This window comes from Lissotriton helveticus, chromosome 1_1, assembly GCF_964261635.1.
Source record: "Lissotriton helveticus chromosome 1_1, aLisHel1.1, whole genome shotgun sequence".
NCBI classification, from domain to species: Eukaryota; Metazoa; Chordata; class Amphibia; order Caudata; family Salamandridae; genus Lissotriton; species Lissotriton helveticus.
This window is the reverse complement of record NC_136057.1, coordinates 1,218,751,307-1,218,765,463: the sequence shown is the minus strand read 5'-3', so window position 1 is coordinate 1,218,765,463 and position 14,157 is coordinate 1,218,751,307.

Genomic DNA, 14,157 nt, shown 5'->3' with positions numbered 1-14,157 from the left:
AAGAAGCATGGAAAGTGCAGAATTAAGCAACTGGGGTGCAGAAAGAGGCAAGAAAAGTATAGAAAGGAGCAAGTGAGGTGCAAAAATAGCCAACAGAGGTGCACAAAGAGGCAAGAGAGGTGCAGAAAAAGGCACAAACAGTGCAGAAAGAGGCAAAAGAGGTTCATAAAGAGACAACAGAAGTGCAGAAACGAGCAAGACATGTGCAGAAAGAAGCATGGAAAGTGCAGAATGAGGCAAAAGAGGTGTCGAAAGAGGCAAGAGAAGTGTCGAACGGAGCTAGTGAGGTGCAGAAAGAGCCAACAGCGGTGCAAAAAGATGCAAGAGAGGTGCTCAAACAGGCAAAAAAAGTGCACAAAGAGGCAAGAGAATTGCTGAAAGAAGCAACCGAGGTTTAGAAAGAAGCTAGAAAAGTGCAGAAAGAGGCAAGTGAGATGCCGAAACAGGCAGAAAAGGTACAGAAAGAGGCAATAGGGGTGCAGAAAGAAGCAAATGAGGGGCAAAAAGAAGCAACAGATGTGTAGAAAGAAGCAAGAAAAGTGTAGAAAGAGGCAAGTGAGATGCAAAAACAGACAGGAAAGTTACAGAAAGAGGGAAGACGAGTGCAGAAAGAGCCAACTGGTGTGCAGAAAGAAGCAAACGAGGTGCAGAAAGAAGCAACAGACATGTAGAATGGGTGAAGAGAGGTGCAGAAAAAAGCAAGAAAAGTGGATAAAAAGGCAAAAGAGGTACATAAAGAGACAACAGGGGTTCAGAAAGAAGCAAGACAGATGCAAAAAGAAGCATGGAAAGTGCAAGAATGAAGCAACAGAGGTGCAGAAAGAGGCAAGAGAAGTGTAGAAAGAACCAACAGAGGCGGTAAGGAGGACGATGGCGTTGGAGGTTGAGTCTGCCTATTTAGGTCACATGCCCCAGCAGCCGCGCAGCGGACGTGGGCAACCGGTGCGCCAAAGGCACACCAAAGGCAAGCCCGTCTGTGCCCGTCGGCAGCTGACTGGGACAAGGGGCCAGAACCCCTGCCAGTTGTGACCCAGGGGTGCAGTATATCTTCCAACAGCTTCATGCGCTATGTCCCACGATGGGTGAGGAATGTAAGCATAGTATAGAGATGTGTAATCACTGCCCTTTACGATCAGCCCGCAGCTGAAGCCCATGGAGTCTGGTCAGACATTGAACCTCTCCTTGAGCAATTGTAGATCGCTGAGGAAGCACAGAGTGGACATCTACGATCACCTATTAGATGGTAAGTTAGATGTGCTGTTCCTCACAGAAACGTGGTTAAGTGAGGATTCATCCCCTGATATGCTCAAGGCCCTCCCCAATGGTTATGGCAATACCAGGGCGGATAGACCCACCGGGAGGGGAGGGGGATCGCAATAAGTTATAAACATTCTATACAGTGCACCCTCGAGCCTATGAACATCGTGGACATCAAAGCTGTTTATTTTCTCTATAACGGCATCTAAAACTATATTATAAATGGACTTTTGGTATATAGACCCCCAGGATCTTCCACATGGTTCTCCCCTGGTCTGATCGAGTATCTAGTTCATCCGGCACTAAGGTATGAGAAAGTACTGTTACTAGGGGATTTGAACCTCCACTTTGATGATGCTTCTAATTCTGGGGCTCAAGAGATCTGCCAGGAATTGACAGCCTTACAGATGACGTTAAAATCGGAGCTCCCCACGCATCAATTGGGCCATCTACTTGACCCAATTTTTGCTAATTGGTATCCCCTAGTAATAGAGCCCCCGCTTCCGGTCCCATGGTTGGATCATTTCATGATCTCTTTAAGGCTAGGATGCCTGTCCTTAAGACACAACTGAAATTGGAAATCAAGGAAAAACACAGGAGGTGGGTGGGCTTCTCGCAAGAGAATTTTAACAAGGCACTCTTACAGGGTGGGCCACGGGGTCGCCTAGATATCGACTCTGCCTGTGATGCTTTAGATAGGTGCATCACGGAAGCACCATATAGTAATGCACCCTGGTCCGCAAAGGCATCTGGGAGACAAGCTAAATCAGGCCCCTGGGTCGGGGATGAACTTAGAATGACAAAGGCAGGTTGCAAACGTCTTGAAAGACAATACAGAAGAGATTTCTCGGCCCTTGTTAAGAGTGAATACAAAGCCAGTCTCAAGTGCTATCATGCCCTTATTAGAAAGACGCGGGCTTCCTATTATAAGGAGAGAATGGAGATAGCAGAGGACTCGGTCAAAGAGTTGTTCACTGTTTTCAAAGAGATATCCTCCTTGGCCAATATTGCAGTACCCATTATAGGCTCAGTCAAGTCCTGTAACCGGGTAGCATACTTCTTTGCAGAGAAGGTAGAGAAGATTTATTCCACCTTCCCGGTCTCAGCACGTGAGGGGTGCAGGGATGCTGATGTTCCCACCAACATAATGGGAATAGATTGCCTTGACACTTTCACTGTTCCGTCCCATGACACCCTAATCGAGATAGCTACTAGCATTAAGTCTGGCTCTCCCAGAGACCCTGCAAGGCCCAAGGTGCTGAGAGGGAGTATTGAGATCCTCGAGCCCTGCATCAGGCACCTCTTAGAGCTCTCCTTCAGCTCAGACACTGTTAAAAAAAATGAAAGGAGGCTGTTGTTTTACCGCTGAAAAAGAAACCTAATGTCAGCATGGACCAGCTGGATAATTTGCACCCAATTTCACTACTTCCTTACTTTGCGGAAATTGCATAGAAGGCAGTTAACATCCAATTGACGGCCCATATTAGTAAACATAGTCGACTCCACCCCACCCAGTCTGGCTTTCGAGCATCTTATTCAACCGAATCAGCTCTGTTCCTCTCTACTCAGACTATTCGGAGGCATGTTGATGAGGGACAGACGGCAGTCTTAATTCTTTTAGATTTAAGTGCGGCATTTGACACTGTGGCTCTTCACACGCTGCTACAGTGTCTCAGAAAGGGAGGTGTGGCTGGTACGACTTTGGAATGGATGGAATCTTTTCTGCAAGATCGCAGTTTCAAGGTAGAGCAGGGACCCCACCTTTCTAAGAACATCATGTTGAAACAGGGGGTGCCACAGGGGTCCACCCTCAGTCCAACCCTATTTAATTTCTATGTTACTCCGTGGCTGAGATTATTGAAAAATTTGGGGTCAAAGTCGTGTCCTATGCTGACGATACTCAACTGGTGGTATCTTTAACACAATCAGATGAAAAGGCTGCTACTAACTTCACAACATGCCTGCAAGAATTGGCGTTCTGGATGGCTAACAACTGCCTCAAATTGAACGGGAGCAAAACGGAGGTACTGGTTATAGGGAAAGCACCTTCAGCGTGGACGTCGGTCTGGTGGCCACAGTCTTTGGGCCCTTCCCCCATGCCTAGCGAACAGGTTAGGAAATTGGGGGTGTGGCTTGATACCAAGCTCTCATATGAGCACCACACAAGGTGAGTGGCAGATACATGCTTTGGAGTCCTGCGTGGACTCCGGAAGACCCTGGACTTTCTGCCTACTACAGCTAGGAAAACCATGGTTCATGCCTTGGTGACATCGAGGCTGGACTATGGAAATGTACTTCACCTGGGGGCAAATGTCAAATGTATACAGAGGCTCCAACGTATCCAGAAAACAGCAGCTCACCTGGTTCTGATGCTACCCAAGAGAGCCCTTCTAGAGGGCCTTGGTCTCCCTGCACTGGCTTCCGATTAAGGAACACATTTTGTTTAAGGCTCTTTGTGTTAGCCATCGGATTCTACAAAGGTAGGGGCCCACCTACCTACACAACCTTCTAACTCCGTATGTCCCTTCCCGTCAATTAAGATCAAGCGGGACAGGGCAGGTTAGCATACCTACCATCAGGAGGGCAAGGATGGGCAGTCGCTTCTTCCATTTTTTGGCGGCACAGCAGTGGAACAAACTCCAGTGAGGGCTTCCGTTGGAGGCCTCGGAGACGACCTTTTGTAAGGAGCTGAAAACTTTTCTCTTCCCCTCAGATTAGCCTTCTGGGTTTTTGAGTTAGTTCAGGGGCTGTGTCTTTTGTGAGATGTGCTTTAGGTCTGTACCGCAGCGCTGGGACACACTAGCCTAGTGTAACCAGGTGCTTTATAAACTTGAGTATTATCATTATTATTATTATTATTAAAAAAGAGGTAACAGAGGTGCAGAAACAGACAAGAGAAGTGCACAAAGAGGCAAGAAAATTGCTGAAAGAATCAACTGAGGTGTAGAAAAAAGCAAGAAAATTGCAAAGAGAGGCAAGTGAGATGCAAAAACTGGCAGGAAAAGTACAGAAAGTGGGAAGACGTGTGAAGAAAGAGACAACAGAGGTGCAGAAAGAGGCAACAGATGCAGAAAGAGGGAAGAGAGGTGCAGAAAGTACAAGAGAGTTGCAGAATGAGGTCAAGAGAAGTGCAGAAAAAGAAAGAAATGTACAGAAAGAAGCAACAGAAATGCAGAAATAGGCAAGAGAGGCGCTGAGGGAAGCAAGAGTGGCCTGCACACCATTAGTAACAATTTAACACCGACATTTAGCAATAACAGGTGACCAGTCTAGGTTTGCTAAGGGCCTTCCACCACGCTGGAACACTTTTCGATACATTTTTGGTAACGTTTGATCCATTTCAGTTAGAAACAAGGCTTTTTTTGTTCTCACCTGCAGATTAGGGTGCAGATGATTAATTATGTGGCTAATGCAGAAAATGTATAATTGTGCGAAAGTCGGTACAGCCAAACAGTCAGCACCATGGGACTGAGGGACCGGTGCGAGGTGTATAATGAACAGATGGTGAGAATGGCAGCACTTACCCGACCCGATGTATGTATATATATATATATATATTGCTTTGTCTCTTCTCACCACAATTTACCATGGATGAAGTCACGGCACAGCAACAGGTCAGTTCACAGATATTTTATTTACACACCATGTGCAAAATAACGTGCATCAAATAATGGACGGCCTACGCGTTTCGGCTACTCCTAGCCTTCTACTGGACCATAGAGTCCTCGAGTCTAGACCTCATTTTTAAAGTGCTCAGTGTAAGTACCCTTTACCCTTTCCATGGTCATCTAGACCAACAACCCTGCACAGTTCAAGTCGGCATACTAAAGCAGCCATTTTACATTCTAGCATTTGCGTAAAGTACTCTATTTGTTCAAACCCAATCTAAACCAAATTATAATATGTACATATTGACATTTTTACAATTTTACAATGTTTACATCCCCAATTCTATTTGCAATTGTAGTTGTTTAAGGAACACATTGTTACTCGACTATATTCAGTGAAGTACTCATGAATCCACAATCTCGGACATAATTGTATTTCAACATACTTTTAAAGCCATACTTTTATATATATATATCCAAAACAGAAGAGTTGCCCCAACACGAAGAAGCCACACCCTTGGAGCTTTTCACCTTTTATTTGGAAATTGCAAGAACCCGACACCAAATTATCAAAACACAATGAGCGCCAGACGCGTTTCGAGTACAACAGCTCTTGCTCACTGGCATGCACTCACGGACAGCAGAGAATGGAAAGCGCGCCACAAACCAAGTTTAAATGTCCTGCCCCCATGGGCGTGTCTGATGTTGCATCTTGGTTATTGTAGTCTGCCTTGTATTCCATGCCCCAGTGGGCTCCGTCTGCCCGTATATTCCCAAGTGGGGGTATTCCGATACAAACAGGCACAAGTTCCGCCAATACTGCATCCCCAAAACGGACTCCAAGTTTCAACAGCGTCTAAATGTTCACGACCCTGCGAACCTGCTTGAATCGGCAGTGGGACTCCTTCACGGCCTGAGCGAGCCGTACATATCCAAAACAGAAGAGCTGCCCCATCACGAAGAAGCCACACACTTGGAGCTTTTCACCTTTTATTTGGAAATTGCAGGAACCTGTCACCAATCCATCAAAACACAACGAGCGCCAGACGCGTTACGAGCACAACAGCTCTTGTTCACTGGCATGCACTCACGGACAGCAGAAAATGGAGGGCGCGCCACAAACCAAGTTTAAATGTCCTGCCCCCATGGGCGGGTCTGATGTTGCATCTTGGTTATTGTAGTCTGCCTTGTAATCCATGCACCAGTGGGCTCCGTCTGCCCGTATATTCCCAAGTGGGGAGTTCCGATACAAACAGGCACAAGTTCCGCCAATACTGCATCCCCAAAACGGACTCCAAGTTTCAACAGCATCTAAATGTTCACGACCCTGCGAACCTACTTGAATCAGCAGTGGGGCTCCTTCACGGCCTGAGAAACCGTACATATCCAAAACAGAAGAGTTGCCCCAACACAAAGAAGCCACAGACTTGGAGCTTTTCACCTTTTATTTGGAAATTGCAGGAACCTGCCACCAATCCATCAAAACACAATGAGCGCCAGATACATTTTGAGCACAACAGCTCTTGTTCACTGGCATGCACTCACGGACAGCAGAAAATGGAAAGCGCGCCACAAACCAAGTTTAAATGCTCTAATATAGTGGTGTCTTCGATCCAAATGAAGGAAAGTGTAGGGAAACGGTGAAGTGCACAAAACAGTAAAGTGGATATTCCCTTCCTTTTCCCCTGGAAAAAACATATAAATAATAATAATAATAATAATAATCCACATTTGTAAAGCGCACAATCACCCGTAAGGGTCTCTAGGCGCTGGGGGCCGTCGGGAAGATTAAGCAAGCTATTGCCCAGAGTCACATGGTGCTGGGCTAATCTGCCGCCTGTGCCGAGGATCGAACCATGATCCCCAGATTCCGGCGTCAGTCGCCCTGGCCACGGCGCCACACCTCTTCCATGTTAAAATCAACATTCAATAAAAATATATATACATTTTACTGTGATCAAATTTTGTAAGTAATACTCAGATTAATCTATCAGACATATCAATAAGTCAATACCTTGTTCAATACTCGCTAGTGTGTCCTCTATCACTGCCTCTACCAACTCATCGTTTACTCATGTAGGTGAGTTGCGAGTTTCTCATCAAGATTATGGCCCCCTGGGAATCTACTTTCGAGGTTCATAATCCACCTAATTCACATTTTCTCAGTGCTAACTCTCGGTTACCTCCTCTCTTCCCGATGTTTACTTGTTCCACCGCAAAGAATCTGAGTAGGGAGGCATTCGATTGGTGGCAATGCTGGAAATCTACATGTATTATTGCTCTAAGATGCTCCTGTACTCTTTTCTTAGCCATACAAATCGTACTCCCCACATACCTCTTTTGACACGGACATTCCAAGACACACACAACATAAGTAGAGTTACATGTGAGAAACTGTTTAATTTTCCTTGGTTGTGAGTTTCCTGGGATGTCAACTTCCTTAACCATAAAACTCTGTTTACATGCCCTAAAATGTCCACAAGGGTAAAAGCCTTTGAGACCTTGTATATGTTGTTTTTTGTTGTCACTGATATCTCCTCTCACCAAGATATCCCTCAGCCTTCTACCTCTTCTGTACGTGATGAGTGGTCTTTCCCCCAGGCGTGGGCCTATGATGTTATCTGATTTTAAGATTGGCCAATTATCTGCTAGGATTTTGCAAATCTTATCAGATCCCTGATGGTACGTGGTAATGATTCTGATAGTGCCTCCATCATCATTAGTTTTGTTGGTAGGTTTTAAAGTTTCAGATCTCTCTATTTCTGCTACTTTCAAGACTGCCTTTTTCAAAACCCATTCAGGGTAGCCTCTCTCTCTGAATCTGGATAGCATGGTTTCCTGTTCTAAACTGAAGCCCTCATTGCTGCTGCAATTTCTCCTAGCCCTCAGTAGCTCCCCAAAAGGTATACTCCATTTTAATGGCTCAGGGTGAGCACTGAGGGCATGTAGCAGACTATTCCCCGCAGTTTCTTTTCTATGTAGACTGGAAACCAGGGTACCATTCTCAATTCTTACTTCGGTATCCAAGAATTCTATACATTCACTACTGATATTATATGTGAGATGTATGTTATATTCATTGGTATTCAGTTTATTAATGAAACTCTCCGCTTCATTATATGTTCCATGCCACTCAATGAACAGATCATCGATATATCTGATCCAGATACCGACTTTAGCGAAATCCTCTGTAATATTGGCATCCTTCCTAATTTCCTTCTCCCACTTACCTAAGAAGAGGTTAGCGAAACTGGGAGCAAAGGCCGAACTCATGGCCACACCACGGACCTGTTTGAATATGTCCCCATCAAACATAAAAAAGTTATTTCTGAGGCATATTTTCATCATTTGCATGAGCATGCTGGTGTGGTCAAGATAGCCTATATTTCTGTTTTTAAGGAAATGGTAGCTAGCTTTCATTCCTTGGATATGGTCAATGATGGTATAAAGTGCACTAATGTCCATAGTGATGAGCAGAGATCCCTTGTTCCATTGCATGTTACTTATTTTATTAAGGAAGTCAGTAGTGTCCTTAGTGTACGAAGGTAAGAGGCATACATATTCCCTAAGGAAGTGATCAATGTATTTAGATACATTTTCATTTATACTTCCATTAGAGGAAACTATAGGTCTGCCTTGAGGTTCACTGGAGTTTTTGTGGACCTTCGGCAGAAGATAAAATATGGGTAATTTAGGATACTCATTTTTCAGAAATCGAAATTCCTGCCAAGTAAGTAAGCCCTCACTACGCAATTCTATAAGTTTGTCCCATGTATCCGTTATGCTCTCATTATAGTCTCTAATGTTGCTTCTGCAGTAGAAGATGTTTCCGTCCAATTGTCTAAGTGCCTCTTTTACATACATATGTCTCCCCCATAAGACGATATTCCCGCCCTTGTCTGAGGGTCTCAGAATGACATTACGATCTTCTGCTAAGGAAAAGATAAATTCTCTCTGTTCTCGTGACAAATTAAATTTCCTTTTGGCAGAATTACAACCCCTATGTTTCAATTTTATGAGTTCCTTCGTAGCCACCTCGTGGAAGGTATCAATAGAATCATGGGGCAGCGTGCGACAAAAGACAGATTTTGGTTTAAAAGAGGTATTAGCAGCCCTGTCTGTTCTTGTTTCTCCAAGGCCTACCACTTGAGTGTCCTCTTCACCATTTAGAGGGATGTTGCCTAGGGAATATACAGTTTGCAACAGGTTAACATCACCTGCCATCAATTCAGGTAATTCCATGGACTCGCTATTAACATTGTGTTCAATGCCTATGCGATTTGTACCTAGGGTATGCCATTTGGACAACTTCAGTTTTCTAATAAATTTAAAAACATCCACCCTAGTGTCTGCATAGTCAAACAGTTCTGTGGGACAAAAAGTCAGTCCTAGACATAAAGTTTGTTTTTCTTTAAATGATAGAGTCCTTGATGAAAGGTTAATTATGGTTTTGTTTACCGTTTGTTCGTCCATGATTACTTCCTTTTCTTGTAACCACCTCTTTTGTTTCCCACTGGTTTTCTGTTCTTTTCTTCTCCTCTGCTTGTGCTTGAGTCTTCTCTGGTGTGATCTCCCTTGCCTCTCGCTCTTCCCCTAGGTCGCCCTCGTGTTTGATTCTTTGGAAACTAAGGTGGTTGGGCTTGTTCTGCTTCCTTTTTCTGTCTGGTTCTTAATACTCGGAACTCGTCTAAAAAGACACTGGTTTCTTTGATATTTCTACTTCCGATGCAGTGCTTGTCGTTTGCCTTGAAGTATCCGTATCTGAGTCACTTGTAGCAATGGGTGTAGATGGTTCGAATCCAGAGATAGTTTTTTCCGGTGCCTTATCCCCCTCTCCCTGTTGTTTATAGAGGTAGTCATATTTTGGGCTATATGTAAGGATACGCCCGCTCTCGTAGTCCCCACAGTCCCTGTGTAGTTTCCTCTGTTTGCGGTATTTGATATCCTCCTCGTATTTCTAAAGTCTTCCCCTAAGCTCTTCCTTAAATTTTGCGATAGTATCTTGTTCTGGGCTGTTTTTAAATTCATCCTCCAATTCTTTCAATTGTTTCAAAATATCTTTGCGTTCTTGCCAGGCATACTTGGTTAGTATGCAAAGCATATTTTTGGCGCTAACTGCTGAATTGTTTGCCCATTCTTCCAGCATCATTTGATTAGGGGATTTGTGGGAAGGAGTGATGTAGATCCTTAAGCCCCGTGGTACCATTTCCTTCTCAACATAATCCTGGAGTGATGTTGCTTCCCACCATCGTGAGCTTTCTTGTTTTTTAAGTTTTTCATATTTGCATAGTTTGGAGCTTAATGGACTAGTTTCTGATTTGTCCTTAGCCGTAACTTTTGTACCTCCTTTGCCAGGCACTCTTGCAAATAAGGTAGCTGCCTCTTTTCTTCTTTCTTCCTCATCCTCCATACCTCTTAGGTGTTGTTATTATCTGGTAAGTACGTACTACAATGATCACAGTTTATGCTTTCACAGTAGTCGAAGACTCTGAGAATAAACGCTGTGTCAAATACTGCCTTACTTTATAGTGTTTTTTGTATTTGCAATCCCACTGCTTCCCCGCCCTTTTGGGTAGTTCCTGATGCCACTCGTGATAATCCGGTAATCTATGCCAGCAGGAAATACAGATATTAGTTTCACTTAGACGGTATCTATTGCTCAGATGTCCCGCTTTTATATCTGTCCTGCCATACGCCTTCCCATTAGCCACCGCCCAATCCCCTAACAGCCGCTGCACTTCTGAGAATCACGGCGCATTCCTGACCTGCTACTTCCCTTCAAAACAGTAGCTAAACCGAAGATGGGCTTACCAGCTGGGATACAGGTGGCTGCACGTTCCCGTTTTCTTTAGCGGTGCTATTGTCCACACGGTGGCCGGCACTGGATCTCTCAATCTCTCAATTAGAATTCCAAACATGAAGGGTCCTGCTAAGATCCACTCCCAAGTCACGTGGCGCACCTGACTTGGGAGTGGATCTCAGCAGGACCCTTCTTGTATGGAAATATATATATATACTGAGGAAGCCTTTACGGCGAAACGCGTTTGTCTTTCTGGGGGCAGGGGGGTCTGCCAATAAATCGTGAACTAACCCAAGCTTGGAGTGCCGTCTACTTTCTTGAAACAAAGCCAATATATATATATTCACTGAAAAAACCATAGGTTTCACACCAGTTATAGTGATGTCATGAGTGATGTCACTGACCATGTCATGAGTGATGTAATATGTGACGTCATCAGCAGTGCATTGCACACGCTAGTTATAGTGAGTCCAACTAACTATAACGTGGGAATTTCAATGGTTTTATGCGAGTAAAATTTCCAGCTAACTATAACTTGTGTAAAACCTATGTTTTTTTCAGTGAATTTAATAGGTTTTTTAAATGCTAATTCCTAACTATAATTCAGTGAATTTCAATGGTTTTTTAATAGCAAATCTCTATAGGTATGAAAAGTAATATTTTTTATAACGAATTTTATATTGTATAATTATGTAATTTTTTTACTTTTTTTTTTTTTTGCCCTGGGGCGCTCCCGGGGCGCGTACCGGTGAACGCACGGGTAAGCAAAATGTTACAGCGTGCCCTGGGGCGCGTACCGGGGAGCGTCCCGTTAGCGCTATTGCCGCGATCGAAAAAACCACATCGTGACGCGCAAGCGTGACGTATCGCGTAGCCACGTGATGCGTCTTATGGCGCGTCGCGTAAGCGTGACGTATCGCGTTGCTGCGCAATGTGTCTTATGACGCGCTTCGTAAACGCACCCGGAAGCGCTCCGCGGCGCGGCCCGGTGGGCATAGCGTAAGCGTGCCGGAGCGCGTAACGCAAGCGCACCGGGTCATGTGTCGGGTCATGTGACCTGAAAATAACACTTTTCATTGGTTCTCATCATTTTTTTTCTCCAAATGATGAAAGCCCCCTCCTTTTTTCCTCATTCTAACTTTCTTCATTGAGAGAGCAAGAGCTATTTTTGATCACTGCAATGGCATCACTTGTAGCTGCAGCTGGTGCACCACCACCACCACCACCACCACCAAGAAAATAAGGTCCACCACCACAGTTCCTTGGAGGACAAGAAGAAGAAGAGGAAGAAGAGGAGGAGGAGGAAAAATCAAGGCACTTCCTGCCTGAAGAACCAAGGCAAAGGCACGTTAAAGTGCACTATATTTGGCAATTCTTTTCCATCCCTGAAGGCCAAAAAAAGGTGAACGCCCCCAAAGTCACCTGTCTAATTTGTGGCTCAGTCCTCTCCAGGGGCAATCCCCTAAAGAAATATTCATTTGGTAATTTTACCATGATCCTCCACATGGAGAGGTCTCATCCCAATAACTTAGCCCACACTGAAGTACAGGAACTTCAGAACAACCCACCCCCTGAGGCCAGCACCTCCTCTACTGAAAACTCACTTTCTGGTCCTGAAGCACGCCAAATGGTGCCAAATATACAACCAAAATTTGGCACCATAAAACATGTTTGCATTTTCTGTGGCAAAACGTTATGTTATGGTGAACTTAGTGTCACCTTAATAAATAATGCTGTGGACAACCACCAATGCAACAAGAAAAGGAAGCACTAATTATTTTCTTTTTTTTGCTCCTGTTGAGCCATTTCCACTTCCCTGTTTTTTGTTTGTTCCCTTAAAAAACACAAAAAAATATAAAATTGTTCAAAAATACAAAAAAAAGTTCTTTTCAGAACTACCTCACATTTATAAAATTAAACCTATATTTTTAAAGGATCTCTGTCAATTTTTTGTCCTTAGGGTACGCGTACCGGGGCGTGCCCCCCCCCAAAAAGAAAAAAAATAATTAATGAAGCAGTTAGCATGAGGGAAGGACACACACAGAGTTATGTTAAGAGAAAAAGAGCTACAAGATGACCACAGAGGGATTGTTTATTACATAGTAAAAAATAGAGAAGGTGTAATTGGATGAAAGTGAGAAAAGTAAAATGACTAAAAGAGCGAAAGAAAGGAAGAGAGAGGAAGAACACTAAAGTAGAGATAGTGTGAGACTGTGATTGGCTGTTAATAGAAAAAGAAAGGACAGTAAAAAATGGAGAATGAAGGGTAGTGGCTGAACCACGATAAATGAAGAACGATGAGGGAAAGTGAGAAAAGACCAGGTAGTATAAGTAAAGAGGGGTGAAAGAGGGAGAAAAATTGAATTAGGATAACACATGGGGAGTGACAAAGAGAGAGGACAAAGAGAGTAAAGGAAACAGTACCTGAATGGGCATGAGTAAAACAGCAAAAAAAGATAAGTAATGCAGTGTGTGTGACTTATAGGGAGTCAGTGGGTGTAGGTCGCGGTGTGGGTGTGTAAGGTGTGTCTGTGGGTGTGGCTGTGTGTGGTGTTTCGGTGTGGGTGGAGGTGAGGGTGTGTGAAATATGTGTGAGGAGTGTATGAGTGTGGGGTGTATATGTGTGCGATGTATGTGTGTGTATGGAATGTGTGTGTGTGTTTGAGGAGTGTGTGTGGGAGGATTTTTTATGTGTATGAGGTGTGTGTGTGGTGTGTGTGGGGTGTATGTTACAGGTGTGTGTATGTGTTGGAAGGGGGATGAGGTGTATGTGTAGGAGTAAGGTAAATAATTAAGAAAAAGAGAATGAGTGAAGAAGCAAAGGAAGGGAACAGAGGGTAAGTGAAGTAAAGAAAAGGGATTGAAAGAAGTTGAATATGAGACGGGAAATCGGAAAAGGGGAGTAAACATGTAGAATAAGAATAAGTGAGGGAAGCAGAGTAAAGGCACAGGAGTGTGGTAGATTGAGAAAATGTTAATGAGCTTAAAGCAAAGGGTGATGACAAACTACATTTTTTTAGTCATACTTACCATATAATAAATATAACTTTAATTAATTTTTTTAACTACACTTTGTATCTGTGAAAGAGAGAAGAAAAATAGGTTATAATTAGTAAAATATGTATTTTAAATTAAAAGATACAAATGAAGAGGTTAAAGATCATAACGCTCTATTTAGAAATAAAGTTAGAGTGAAGAACACAGAAAGGGAAATAAACTAAGGTAGAAGGACAAAAACAGAGAAAAAGAAATAGAAGAACAGGAAATTATAAAGAGTAAGGCATATAGATTCACTGACAAAAAGAGAGACAAGAACAGAGAAATGAACTGAAGGTAAGAAAGATACTAAAACAATGTGAGTTAGCAAAACTAAATCAGGAAACAGAAGTAAGTAAAAAGATAATGCCTGAGACAGAAAACAGTCTAATTAAGGATGCATTTAGAAGAATGAGGAATAGAAGATAACTGAGAGTAAGTGAAGAACAGTCATAG